General features: G+C 39.2%; 1 protein-coding gene across 4 annotated transcripts in view; it reads right to left on the bottom strand.

The window, feature by feature from the left end:
• The window catches only part of LOC102228922 (IQ motif and SEC7 domain-containing protein 1-like), an 80,998-nt gene that overhangs the window by 50,613 nt on the left and 14,884 nt on the right, over window positions 1–15,501 (bottom strand). The gene's annotated exons all lie outside the window — the stretch shown is intronic.

Genomic DNA, 15,501 nt, shown 5'->3' with positions numbered 1-15,501 from the left:
AAGTCTGGCAAAGGTTTTGAAAAAGAAAAGCTTTAAAAGCAGTTCTGAGAGAGCCTAAGGTAGAAACGCATTCATTATCCAAGCTGGGACATCTCCACCCTTCCAGGAGTTCATTAAAGACCTCACTACTTTCTCTTGACAGTGTCAGATACATGCTTTGCTTATAGTTCCTGGCAGACAAAAGCAAAGGATTTTTTTTTCTCATTTATTTTGCTGTAGATTCATAACCAATCAGCATTTGTATTACCAATATGTCGACTTGCTGAGGTCAGTAAATCAGACAAAACAGCATTGGATGTCTGTGCTCGGATCTAAAAGCCCCATGAGTCTCCCGGACCCCCAAGGGACCCCGACCCATATAATTGTAGCTATTGTGAGTCTGAGTGGAGCCAGCTGAGCCTATAGCGTAATATTAATGTTCTCTAAGAGGAGATCCTATACTTTACATTTTCATATGTTTACTAAATACTATGAACCTCTCCTTCAGTCTCAGATGACTGAGCTAAAGACCAAACCTATAAAAAAATGACCTTCTCTCTTGATTTTTTTAAATATAAATGATTGTTTTAACTTGAGAAAAGGTTAACTATTCAATCTATGGAAATGGCTCTTGCTACAAACATCAGCATGTTTAATGTATCACTCAGTATGCATTCCACACAGTTCTTCCTTTTTGACTGATGGTTAAATGGTTAGTTTGGGTTTTCAGTAAGCATAACAGTACCTTTAGCATTAGGAGGAAGATCTCGTCTCTGAGTTTGTTCAACAATATCTTCTTAGGGCGGTGGAAGCTAATGGCTAGTCGCTTGTACACCATGGAAATTAATGAATATATGAATATATATTAATATTGATAATATGTCAGGCGGGATACCTGTCTGGCACCTCTAATAAAAAAGCAAACAAACTCACAAACAAAACTGGAACAACTTTAACACGGTCACAACTTAACTTAGCCAGTTTATACGTCGCTCTTCTCAGACTGCGGTTCAGTACAGCAGCAGCCTTAGAACAGTGCTCCCCCTGGCGGCTCTGCGGCCTAACAGCACCAACACTGCTGCCCAACCAAGCCAAACAATGGCGGAAGCTCCACTAGCTTCATCTCAGCTAGCTGAAATATGGCTGCAAGCTAACAGAGACAGCCTTCTTATTGTTCTAACAAATTTGCTGTGCCTATAACGTACAGTATGACAGAATCAAACTACTATATATGCTTTTAATGTTATAGTTTAGTTTGAATGTTGGAACAATTGACCTATCTCATGATATTATAATGGATTAAGATAATCAGTCAGTGAAAGCATGTTTTGTCTCTGTAATCAGAACCGGCTCCAGAGGAATTTAGCTGGCTTATTTTGGGTGGGCATCATAAATCCGCTTTTAATCTAATATAAATATATAAACAAACGAACATTTATGTAACCTTTTAAATGATATAACTGTGTAGTTAGTACAAAATAAATACAAATTATGTAAACAGTGACATGTAGAAAATGCTGAGTAAATACATTCAGATTAGCATAAACAGGGCATATTATGCAGAAATTTAAGAATACAGTACAATGTTTCCAATCTCTGAAGACTATTTCTGTTAATGCAAAAAATCAATCCACTCAAATACGTATGACATAGTATTTGTAATAAGACATATTAAATCTGTTTACGAAATTAATATTTGTAGATAGAAAAAAAAGGAGTACATTTCCGCCAAAAAAAAGCTCAGGCATTTTCTAGAAAAAAAAAAACAAGGACATTTCTGAGCTCCAAAAGTTAAGAATTTGCAAGGAAAACTCAGGAATTTTGAGCTGAATCTCAGAAACTTTCTAGAAATTTCCATGTGTTGTTTTCTAGAAAATTCCTGAGTTTTTGTGGCAATTTACACTTTTTTCTATCTACAATGACCCTAATATGCTGTTGTAAGTAAGAGCAGGATTAGTTCATAACACTCCTGTACAAGTTAAAAGTGCAGTGCAGTAAAACTACTCTCATAAGTACATTTCTTTTCCCCAAAATGTTACTCAAGTAAATGTAACCATATTTGCCCACCTGTAGAGAACAACAAATCAGTAGCCTTGTTATTCTTGTTAACAAACTTACCGTGTCTGGTGATATATTGGCATGGATTAGCTAGTCAGCTAACATTATCTGCGTCCAGCAGCATTGCTCAACTCGGTTTGTTTAGAAAAAAAAATCTGTCTATAGATACCGGAGTGTTAGTTCTAGAGATAAGAAGTGGTCTCATATGAACTGCTGCCTCGCTCTTTCAAGCCTCCGGCAGGTTGAGCCCCGGTACTGTCTTTGAAGAATCACTGAGAGGCAGAGACAGATGACGCCACAAACAAGATGAAAGGTGAAGCAAAATGTCAGCCAAGCCACTTTTCAGCAGATGAGAATCTGCTAACTGCGGAACCGTCCCTAGTAATCATATTTAGGGGTAAGCTGAAATATGGAAAGGAGACAGGAACTAGGTCAATGTTCTTACATCAGCTGCTGAGAGGAGGTATGATCTTATACATAATGAGAAACCATTTCACCGAGACTGGTTAAAAATGTCACTTGTCCAAAGTGTTTTCAGAAAGTTGATGCCAATATTTCTGCACATAGGCAAAGATGAGAAAAATGGCCATGGTGAGGTCATAGAGTTTAGATTTAATCATTCTTTGTGAAAAGCAGGTGGCACGAAACCCAACCGCTTTTATTGTTTATTACAAACAAAAGAAAATTTGATGGAACAAAAAAGCGAAGAAAAAAACACAACAAACAAATGAAAAAATGACAATACAAAACTGACCCACGTATAAGATACAATAGCTTTACATTTCACAAGACCCAGTTGATCCAAAACATGCAATATGAAACTACCAATGTAATATGGGGCAGAGTCTGATTCAATGCTATCGTATTTTTTATGCCAGTAGTATATTTGCCATTTATCTCCAGCACATACATACGTCAAAGCCAAAAAAATGTAAAATCCAGCGAGAATATTTTGATGCAATACCTCAGTGATCCACTGTTTACCCAAAACCTTGTATTTTCCCACCTTTCTTCACTTTCCTCTCCACGTCCATTAATTTGAAACATACCCAAAAGCAATTTCTGATTAAATTTAAAATATATAAATTTGGGCTGCAACAATTCATTTACTGATTTGGGGACTTGATTATGAAAACTCCTCGAGGTAAGTGATCTGCCTTGAGGCTTTTGTTAAACTTTTTTTTTTTTTTTCCGTTGGGGCGCAATGTCTGTCGCGGAGCGCTCTCCTTTCCGAGGGACCTAACACATTATTTCAAACTCCTACCGTGCTAAAATACTCCCAAACCTCTGACTTTGGCCTCTGCTGGCTTCGCAGTGAAATTTTCCCCCCATTTTTAGCTTTTGTCTAACATCTTCCAGCTCCATTTTATTGCTTGTTGTAACTGCAGGGCGAGTCAAGTGCAAGTGTCCTGGGATGTGGGACTGATAGCTGCTCTTGTTACAGTGAGATAAACTTCTTCACCTTTCTTTGCTCACTAGCGTTAACTCACCTCCTCCCCTTGTTAGACTATAATAAGCAGATTAACACAAATTTATACTGTGCTTGTTGTAAGCTTATTAAGAACATGCCACAGAAGTCTGGACTGAACCCCAAATATCAACCAGGTGATTTTAGGCCAATTCAGGTTCGGACTGCAGTTCTAAACTCTAGGAAACATCCACTACATACAGTATGTGTTTGATTAAATGTACCTCAATGCAGCAATAACGGCATGAAGAGGTGGACATAGTACCAAAAAGTGGTTCTACTGATGTAAGAGTAGCACCACTTCAACATATTTTTACTGCAGTAAAAATAAAAAGTACCTGTCCAAGAAATTTGTAAAAAAAAAAGAGTAAAAAATGTATTTGGTGAAAAGTCTAAAGTACTGAGTAACTGATCAAATTAGCAATCATTCAATGTTTAAAAATTACATTAAAATATATCGAAAATATAAAGTGAAGTGGAAATGTTCATATTTTAAGGACAAAAATGACAATAATTCATATAAGTAACAAAGAAATAACAAAATCAGGCAAAATAATCTTTTTCCCAAATCAGTTTCTTTCAATAAAGAAAACTTAGGAAACTTTAACAAAAACCGCAGGTGTGTGTCTGAGTCTGATGAATTGTTGGTTAAAAATGGTTTGCTCTGCATTCAGTGGGTAGAAAATCCAGACATTTCACTCAAGTAAGTGAAATTACTCAAGTGAAAGTAAAAATACAGTGTGGTAAAAATTCTCTGAAAGTGCATTTTTTTCGAAAACAGTTATTCAAGTAAATGTAACTCAGTACCCAACTCTGACAGTATGTGAGGAAACTTTGATCTCTCCTCCACTGATCTGCGCTCCCCCTGAAGAAACTCTGCAATTAGATCAGTTCAATATAAACATGCAGTGGAGCAACTAAAAGGCCTGATCCATACTGAGGCGATGCGTCGTCAACTAATTAAACATTCTCTTTGTTGCGTACTATTTGTAATAACTGGCAAGTGTGACAAAAGCAGCGGCGGGCGTCCTGTCGGACTGTGGGGTTTATCCAGATCGACGACACGTCGATGTTTAAACCAGGAGGATAATCTGAGGCGTTCGTACCGCCTCAAACACAGAAGCAAAGCTGGGACGTGGAGAGCAGCGGGGTTGAGGATTACATCAACATTCGGCTCATTATCGAGTCGTTTTTTTTAAAACCCTGGCACAAAGGCTGTTGACACAAGCACAGACATTCCTCGAGATGTGAAGGTGCACACTGAGCCAGGCATTAAACTTTAACCAGACTCACTAAATATTTAAGTGGTCTGTTCATCATAGGCACGAGGCCTGACACAAGCAGTAGGTTTAGCTTAATGGTAGCACTTGATAGAAAACTATGCTGAAGTCTATGCATGTGCTGTGTGTTTAAGGTGGGTGCTGGGTGAGACTGCTCAGCACAAACATTTTTTTTTTTCCCAATTTCAATCAATCTGGAACCCAGTGGTGCACACTAAACTGCTGGGCCGCTGTCAGGACCAGTGATGTGTTTCCTTAGGCTACGGTACATGAATGTGTAGTCTGCACACAGCTCTTCACAACCAATCACTGTCTGTCTTTGTTTCTAAGTAACGAGCAGCTATTTGAACCTAATTGGTGAGCTCTTCATAGAAAGGATCCTAAATGCAGATTACTTCAGAGTCTTTGTTAGCATGTTGGCCACTGTATGACTAACATCCAGAGGTGGGCAGACGACCCAAAGGCCGTACTCAAGTAAAAGTAGCACTACAGCATATTTTTACTCAAGTAAAAGAAAAAAGTAGCCGTCCAAGAAATAACCGAAGGAAGAGTAAAAAGGTATTTTGTAAAAAGTCTACTCAAGTACTAACTGATCAAATTATCAGTCATTTAATAGTTACAAATTACATCATCAGACGGACCAAAATATAGAATTAAGTGCACATTTTTTATCTTAAGGACAAAAAATGACAATAATTCATATAAGTAAGAAAAAATAACAAAATCAGGCAATTTATTTTTTCCATATGAGTTTCTTTCCATAAAAAAACAGATGAAATTTAAACAAAAACTGCAGTCTGTGTATTTTTGGTTCAAACGTGTTTGTTCTTCACTCAGTGGGTAGGGAATCCAGAAATGTTACTCCAATAAAGGACGAGACATTTCATAACAAAATGACGGCAGTCATAAACATTCATGAAGACGCCTTCGTGTTCCTGACAGGTGTTATGCCATGTTTATGGCAACGTCATGTGGGTCTTCAAATAAAGCGTAACCACGTTTTTTTTTTAAAAAAAACAACAACATCTTGGCATGAGAAAACAGCAGACGTGCGTTTAAAGCTTTTGAGCAGAATTTTAGGAAGGGAGGTTAAAAAAAGCAAAACAAAAAGAACAAGCCTGTGATGATCAGGCCCAGCTCTAAAAATAGCTTTGCTGGGTGGTGTGACATCACCAGCCCTGCGCAAACAAAGTTGATCATTAACTCTGTGGTTTCTCTGTGGAGACCAGTTTCACCCAGGAAGCATCACATGCAGAGAGAATCACCATCATGGACACACGTGAAAGGCTGCACTTATACGGGACCTCTCTCTGAGAACATGGAGGTGACAAAAACACATTTGTAATGTCTCACTCTACCAGTCATTGAAAACAAACACATCTGTTTTCTAAATCACATGTCAAACTCGAGGCCCGGGGGCCCAAATCTGACCAGCCCTAGTTTTTTACGTGGCCCTCCAGACTCCAAATGACATCAATACGTGTCTCCAGTTTTTCACAAATATGCAAACTTCACACAAAGGCAGCAAGTCCACATTCCTTTCCTGATTTTTACTGCAACATTTTCTCAAAACCTTGAGTCTAAGTGCCTCAGCCTCACTTGATGTCACGTTATAGTCCATGACCAATACGGCAAAGAATAAAAAGTCACATTTAACGTCTTGCATTAGCGCAAATGCAGTAACAATTTCTTACAAATATTTCTAAATATGCGCCACAAAATCTGTGATTTGGATTTCAGAAAACCACAAAAACAATCACAAAATCCTGGGTGGACTGAACATTGTTAATATAAATGATTTTATTTAAAAAAAAAAAAACACTGCATGCTGAAACAAACAGCTATATATCGATATTTTCACAGTTTAATGTGTTTTATCAATACATTCTGGTCCGAAATAAAAATCTGTTCAACACGCCTGTTCTAAATCCTTTCAATCTTTTCGTTCATAACTTCGGGGTCTTTGATTTTCTCAAAGTCCACCACGAATCCGACAAAATGCAACCTTGTGACAGTTACTCAGGAGTGGCGGTGGCGTCTGTGAGACATTGCAGAGGGGTCCTCCGAGTCTGGCCTGGAGAAACAGGGGAGCAGAGAGCTTGCCCACAATCTGACCACATAAGATCAATTTTATTGTCCCTTACGGGTAATTCGTTTTGCTGCAATCAAAGAGCAATCGCAAACAGCGTAACAAGAATTAGAGTAATAACCACAGTATCCATAATACACACAATACGACAGTCTTGTCAAAGTCTCTACTTGGTCTTATCTCAAATTATTAATGAGATGGCAAATGAACAGTTGTGTCTTTTTGCATTTTATCTCTATTTATCAGTAAGCAGAATGCAGCAGCCTGTAACGACAGTTAAAGAGGGAGGTTTAGCTCAGCAAGGTTAGCGTTAGCTTTCATTGTGACCGGAGTTGGGTAGTAACTAGTTACATTTACTCAGTTACTTGAGTAAAATGTCTGGATTCTCTACACACTGAATGAAGAACAAACGTTTTAACCAAAAATTCACCAGACAAAGACACACAACTGCAGTTTTTGAGAAAATTGTATAAGTTTTTTTAGTGAAAGAAACTGATTTATAAAGATGTTTCTTTTACTTTATTTCTTGCTACTTATATGTATTATTGTTATTATGGCCACCTCCACTTACTTCATACTAAGTAAAAACCTGGACCTTAACTGCCCTACACTTTACATTTGTGCAGTACTTACTGTTGGTGTGTAACATGTAATGCTAATAAAACAAAGTGAAGCTTGTGATAGCAAGACGTGAAAATGTTTTTGTCATTTCAAGGCGCCATAGTAGGTCAACGCGATATACAGCTGCTTTGAAGCAAAACTGTGTTACAATTGAACCACGAGTGAAATCTCAGACTGTTTTCACTGTGATAATCTGAATTTAACTGAATTTAACTGTACTGCTACATGTCTCTTAATGTCAATAAGAGATTGAGGCGATGGTGGAGACGATGGTAGTTCGTCCGGTCATCGGCGGGTTGCTAGTTCGATCCGTTGTCTCTGTCGTTGTGTCCTTGGGCAAGACACTTCAGCCACCTTGCCTGCTGGTGGTGGTGATCAGAGGGGCCAGCAGGTGGCGCTGGTGCATGGCAGCCTGGCCTCTGTCAGACTACCCCAGGATGGCTGCAGCTACCGTCCAGTAGCTTGCCATCATGAGCGTGTGAGTGTGTGTGTGGAGGACTGTATGTAATGTGAAGCGCTTTGGGGTCCTCTGGACTTGAAAAACTGCTGTGCAAGTTTTTATAACTCTCCATATGTGATGCTTCAAGCATTAGTAAGTATTTTTTTTTGCTTCCCAACTGGGTCAAAAATGAGTTCCTTGTAAAGTACTGGACATGTCACCCTCAACAGCAGATCACTATAGTAAGAGAGGAAGAGGAGATTGGTTCACCGGTCTCTATGGAAACTACTGGGTGTGATGAAGGAAGGCTTCAAGGAAATGAGTCATTCTCCGTTTCACATTCAGACTAATGAGTTCTTCACTATGAAGTGACTGGAGACGTACAGGAACTGACCAGTTTTGTTGCTCCAAAGTTTCTTTTGGTTGCAATCCCTCTATGACTGAAGTAGGCGTGTTGTGGCAACCGATTAGAGATATAAAAGTGGTGCGGAGCGGCTTATTTAAATGGGGATTTTGCGCGTGGTACTGGCCGTCATCGTGGGACGCATCGGGGAGCAGAGAGGCCATGAAAGAAAGACAAAGTTGAAAGCCATGGAGTTGGATATTAATACATTTCACTTAAACAAGTATCTCGAAGTAATGCAATATAAAAAACATTTTTTGAAAAATCGAACTGCAGCTCTAAACAGCTGTATCTAACTCTGCCAACTCGCTTAAAACTGAATTTATTACATAGTGTGTGTGGCCTCTATCAGCGACATTGAGGCAGGCGACATGCATCACTGGTCCTTGGTTTCTTCTTGCTTGTTGCTGCTTGGTTCAAGTATAGAGTTCTAAGTAAGTGCGCTGCGAGAGTTGTGCCAGGTAAAGAGAAATGATCTGCACTCGCTGCCAGTTGTAAATAAATTTTATTTGCATGACTGTAAATAGTTAGCAAAATATATGTTTGTTTTCTTTCTGCAGGCGACAGTGTGAGCAAGTTGGAATTCTCCTAACTGGATTATTTGATTTAAACCAGAATTAAAAATGAATAACTATTACGTCCATAGATTCGTTTATTGCCATTCAGTGATTTGGAGGCGACATTTGTCCAGCTCCAACCCTTCGTCCCGTCATTGTTGCTTCCTGAGGTATATGGCTCAAAAATTACAGTCTTTCTGTGGAACCAGCTTCCTCTTCCTCATCACTCCATCTACAGCTTCCTCCTCCAAAACTGCAGAAATCGCTCACATCTTTGCTGAAATCGCTCACAGCTTCCTCCACTTCCGTTTACTCAGCCTTAGCTGTTTACGTTTTGACTTACCCTCATGACATCACAAGATGGCGCTAGCGTTTGACACAGTTAGTGCAGATTAAAACAGCGGCCTTTATAGTCCTCTGTAAAAAAATATTGTTTATTAAAAGCTTTTGTGTACACAGAATGAAAGCACAATAATTCACTTTTTAAAGTCACGTCAGTAGCTTTATTGCGTCAGTCAGACTTTAAGTTCTGCAAAACATTTTGAAGACCCAGCAACATGGATAAGCTTTTAAAAATAAACAGAGTTAAATAGAACAAGACATTTCAATTGTTGATAGTAAACGGCAATAAGTTCATGTCTGTATATTTTCCTTATGCTTAGGTATTTTTTGTATATTCATTTCTGAACCCAGCAAACTGAATTAGGCATGCATGACTAATCAGAGTGCAGTGGAGCGTGAGAGCAGCAAACATGATGCTGCGTAGTGGGGAGCAATGATTAGCTGATTACAGCTGCACTAGATAATCTAGCTGATCTAGCCCGTTCTCCGTTACCCTATGGCACAGACTAACCTCCACAGAGGTGGCACAGCAACAAGCTGAAATGTCTGTGAATGTTTCTGATGCTTAGTAATGTTAAAAGATCTTTAGTTCTGCTGCTGCTATATACATATGTGGGGTATATGCAACCAATAGAGGTCAACAATGCAGAGTCGCAAACGCGAGTGAACAGACGAGTGAGCGTTAAACTGGTGTGCTCAGCAGGCAACTTTCACATTTTCAAACAGTTGTGAAAGTTCGGATAAAACCAAGGTAGTATGTACAAATTACGACGACAAATTATCTTTCCATCAAAGCACAACCAGTTTATGTTGGCATGCCCGGGTTGTTGAGTTGTTTTGGAGTTTGATTTCATTCTAGGTTCGTTGTTATTTTGTTAGTTTCTTATTTTGATTAGATCAGTCTTATTCCTGATCGTCTTCAGTTCAGTCCTTTCTTACTGATTCTGGTTTATTTCTTGCGTTTATTATTCTTTAGTCCCCTCTGTGCTCTCCCTCATTCCCTGTGCTACTTCCTCTCTCTTCATTCACACCTGCAATCAGTTAGCTAATCTGCCCAGGTCTTTTTTCCAGCACTCAACCTCCCAGTACTTAAGCCCCTTATTCTCAGTCACTCTTTGCCGGTTTCTCTCGTCTACTCCAGTTATTTTTCCAGTCCATTTCATCCCATCCAATTCCTCTCGAATTTATGGATTGACTTCTTCTTTGGATTCCTTGTCTTCTTGTGATTTATGCAAGTCTTTTGCTCTTCATCTTTTGCATTATATTCTGTATTCTCCGTGACATCTCTAGCCTGCTGCATTTGGATCCATTAACAACACACATCATGACAGTTTATGGTTAATGGCTTGTACTTGGGGTAGCGCTTTATGAAGTTCAAAGTGCTTCACAACAGCAAGGTGGGTGAAAAGTCTTGCCCGAGGACACAACGACAAAGGTGGACAGAGCGGGAATCGAACCGGCCACCCACCAAATGAGGGACGAACTCTTGCAAGCGTCCCCCCATGTTGTAGGTAATATTTCTAAATTAAGGGGTTTACTTTGTCTTTGTTTTTTTTCCCTCATCAGAACATTTCACATTACAAAACAACACAAAAGTGAAAGACAATAATTAAAAAGGGAGTACCTACACATATAGTAGAACATTTTGGGGTTAAGCAAGAGATCTTAAAAACCAACAATAACAAGACCAGGCAGAAGAAGAAGAGTGCCAAAGTTATAACATGTTGTCACCTCTTACCATACGGTGCGTGTCCCATTTTTCCCAGAAAGCCATCCCCTTTTCTGCTTGTTAAAGAATTTAAAGGTCAAATGCTCCATGCTCTGAATATTATTAACAATACCCAGCCACTGTTTGATAGTAGGGGGGTCTCTGTCAAGCCATCGCTTAGTTACCTTAGTTACAGCTTTCATCATCATGAATTTAGGATATATCAGTTTTTTTCCCAGCTCACAGAATCAAAGGCTTTCGCCGCATCCAAACTAACAATATAGCTGTTTGTTTTCTCCTTGTTCTATTGTACGGATATTATCTTGGGTTTGCCTACCTGAAATAAACCCAGGTTAATCTTCATTGGTCAAAAAGGGGCAATATTTCCCCCATTATTTTAGCCAAAACAGCAGCATATATTTTACAATCCTGGTTCAAAACACTATTTGTCCTGTAAGACCCACTTTTTGTCAAATCCTTCCCCCCACAGAAATAGTGGCCTTTCTCCAAGATGGGGGGGTAAAACAAAGCTGAAGGAATTTGCCATCATTGATGTTAGTTGTTCCCTACATGACTTGTTCCATTACCCCGGGAACCCATCAGCTCCTGGGGTTTAACTTGGTTTTAAAGAGGAAATAAGTCTATTTCCAGGGATGAGATTGGTTTAATCAGTTTCTCATTATGCAGTCTACCCAGAGATGGGAGATCCAGCTGGTTTAGGAAGTTATTATCTCCACCAAACATCGTGGTGTAGCTCACATAAGGATTGACACGATTTTTCTTTTTAAATTCCATTAATTTTAAATCAAATGTGACTCTTTTGGTAATGGGGTCTTTTATCTTATAAACAGTGGCATCTGACTGGTGTTTTCGCCTCCAGTCTCCACACCAGGATCCTGGAGGCCATAGAACCCGCCTCGTAGAACTTCTGTCTCGTAAACCAAAGTTGTGTTCCTCCAGTTCCTCACTGGATCAATTTCCTGTTTTAATTGTCTCATTTGTAAAAGTAATTGTGAGTTTCCGTGTTTTGCTATGTTGTACATTCAAAAGTTTGTTCCGCAGGTCAACGAGTCCCTGAGCTTTTATCTTATTAGAAAAGCTGTTTCAGATATTAGAAAGCCCCTTAGGAATGCCTTGGCCGCATCGCACGATATTGCTGGGGTGACACTACATCATAACTATTCAAATATCTTTTCAGCTTCTTGTTTGAAGACAGGATTATTTAGCATACTTATATTAAGCATCCATAATGTTTTTGTACGGTTAATATCCAAAAGCAGTTTGAAATGAAGAGTGGAATGGTCTAAATTCTTTATGGTCTACTTCACATTCTTTTAATCTGTGTCTCTCAAAATTACACATTAATAGGTAATCACTTCTAGAGTATACATTATGTCTGTAGGACAAAAAAAGAACCGTCAGTGGTGGTGGGTGTAGTTTTCTCCAGGGGGCGCTTTAACTCCAAAATACATGTAAACACACCAGTGTGCTTACATGACTGAAAACAGCTAAAGTAACATTATCATGTCATGTAGTTTCCTATTTTTTGAACATAAATTTTGCCCTTCTATCTTTGTGAGAAACAAATTTCTGACTGAAGTCAGGAATGGTTTTGACAAGATTCTTCTCCACAGAGACCAGGGCTAATGCATTGAGACCATTGATTGAATAGCAACAACGCAAATTCACATAGCACATATAAAAAAATATAGACCATTATATTATATTATACGGGGCTTGTTCCCCAATTTTTCACAATATAGCACTACTATGATAAAAACATTATAAAAGACCCATCATGAACCATACAACGTCAGTAACATTTCTGGATTCTCGACCCACTGAATGGAGAACAAACATGTTGTAACCAAAAATTCACCAGACACACAGCTGCTGTTATTGTTAAAGTTTCATAAGTTTTTTATTGAAAAAAAATTATTTTGCCTGATTTTGTTATTTCTTGTTACTTATATGGATTTTTGTCCTTTTCAACCGTAAAATACCAACATTTCCTCATGATTTCACTTTTTGGTCCGTCTGATGATGTCATTTTTTGCATATTAAATTATTGATAATTTGATCAGTTACTCTGTAATTGAGTAGTCTTTTTACCAAATACTTTTTCACTCTTACCAGAGTAATTTCTTGGACGGCTACTTTTTACTTGAGTAAAAATATGTTGAGGTATCACTATTCTTACTTGAGTACAATTTTGGGCCCACATCTGGTCAGATCCTGATAAATCAAATCAGTTTTATCTGTAGAGTACAGAATTACATCAATTACTGGTGATTAGATTATTCATAAACAATCTGCCCATCATCACAGCGATGGATTTATTAGGGCTCCAAGCAAACAAGCCACGAGAGCCATGGTGGACATTACTTAGGTAGTGCTATTGCAAGGAGAATCTGTTTTGTTGTGTTTTCTGAGTTTGTTAATAGGAAAGGATTTTGATCCAACACAGCTCCCTATAAAGGACGGACCTGGTCCAATTATAGGAAACAGCCGTGAACACACAGGTACTGAAAGCACCCAAAAGTAAAAAAATAAATAAATAAATTACACCCAATACAAGATCTTACTAACGTGGGAAAGGTTATTTTGGGTAAAGGTCAGCATAATGTCACATTTTCTACTCAGAGTCCTGTTCATAGCTAGAAATTGAATTTTACTTTAATTCAGATTGTGCTGTGATGTGTTAAATTGCTCCCGTGTCAGGAACTAACAGCGTCTCACAGTGCAGCACTCGCCCTGATGATTGGGCGCCAGCAGCAGGGGGAGGGAGGCGTGTGCTGAGGGGCGGGAGTGGAGCCGTTTCAGAAACACCTCTCGCCCCCCGCCCCCTTGTAAAAACCCATCACTGATCGCTTTGGACACAGAGCAGACATCCTCTACAACACTCACGTGAGCATGGACATCAAAGCCCAAAACAGAGTGCAAGTTGTCTGTAAACCTCTGACCGAAGTTCAGTGAAGCCCATGCAACCCCGCAGCCAGTCAAGCACAAGCTGAGTGTGTAAAAACCTGACCTTTCCCCCCCCCTCAGACGGCAGACAGTAGCGAGAGGCATTAATTATTGAACACATAACCTCTGATTTCATATTTGATTTTATGCTGCCCCAATGGCACAAATCACAGAGTTTGCACAATTAAAGAACAGCTGAAGGTCAAAACCGACAGAGCCCGGTTGTTGCTTTGATTTGGGGTTAGAATATTTGGCGAAGCGGTAATACTCTAAAATCCAGTTTGGAGTCGTTTTTGAAGGGATGTACCAGCTTCAGCAGCATCCATATGTATATTCCTGAAGGTCCTTGATACGCTAATTAGATGCAACATTATCAGAGTTCACAAAAACTGTTAAACTACGCCCTCTAAACTAGAAGACGTGCCTCAGGCAGGACATTTTTGAGACATATGAGACTATTTACTTGCATGCCTCAAATTTGTGTCTGTTTAATTGCAGATAATATGGTGGCCTCTAACATTTGAATATTTGATCAAAATGACCAATAACAATTTTACACATACAATCAATTACAGCTGGTCCTGTTATGATTAGGAAGAGGACAATAATATGCAAGACAAGTGCTGCTAAGATAATCTGTTGGAATAATCATTATAAAAAAAACAACTTTTCTAATGCAAAACATTTTTTACCATGAGGTTGGGACTGTCACTCTACTCAGACAAATATACTAATAATAAATTAAGAAAGCAGAATTTGTTTTGTTTTGTTTTATTAATTTTGCCCTTCGTGATGTGACCCCTTAAAGTGAAATATTAACTTTATTGGTAATGGGGCTTGGGGTGTATTATGTAAAATCAACCCTTTTGAGCTATGGATCATATAATAATGTTATTCCTTCATCAAAAACACACCTGGAGGCCTGCTCTCCTTCTTTCATGCATGTTTCAGAAATTCTTGAATCTCCCATGGCAACCATTCGGGGGCATGTTCTCACAAAGTGCCGTCTATTTCCACCAGGCACCTCCATTGGACCTGCAGTCTCCTCATCCCCACTCAGCTACACCAGACTAGCAGCAGCAGCAATTAGCAAACACCTGGTGGAGCTGCAGGTCTGACAGGAGCGGAACTGTTCTCCTAAAAACGCCTGCTAACGGCATAATGAGAAACGCTGTTGTGACGACGTGCTAAAGGCGGAGCGTTGGAAAGAGCAGGAGCTTCTTAAAGAGACAGAGGCCATTTTCAACAGGTCTAATTGCAAAGTCAAGTCACTTTTAAGTCATGTTTAATACGTGCAGCATTTTTACAACAACAGAAACTAACAGCACTATGTGACACCCTTAAAAAAACGTCCTGGATATAACTCTGCTCAGCAGTCTTGAGGAGACTCTCACAGCTGCACTATTGTAGACCAAATTTGCTTCTTAATAAAGAGAGCCAGCTGCTCTAATCTTCTCCGCAACTTTCTCCTTGGCCTATCTGCTGTGTTCCTTCATTTTCATGATGCTGTTTGTTCTCCAATAAACCGCTGAGGCCGGAAATGGAACAGCTGCATTTATGCCTAGATTTTATTACACACATTTGGATGCT

Source organism: Xiphophorus maculatus, chromosome 20, assembly GCF_002775205.1.
Source record: "Xiphophorus maculatus strain JP 163 A chromosome 20, X_maculatus-5.0-male, whole genome shotgun sequence".
NCBI lineage: Eukaryota > Metazoa > Chordata > Actinopteri > Cyprinodontiformes > Poeciliidae > Xiphophorus > Xiphophorus maculatus.
This window is presented reverse-complemented; position numbering and strand designations above follow the sequence as displayed.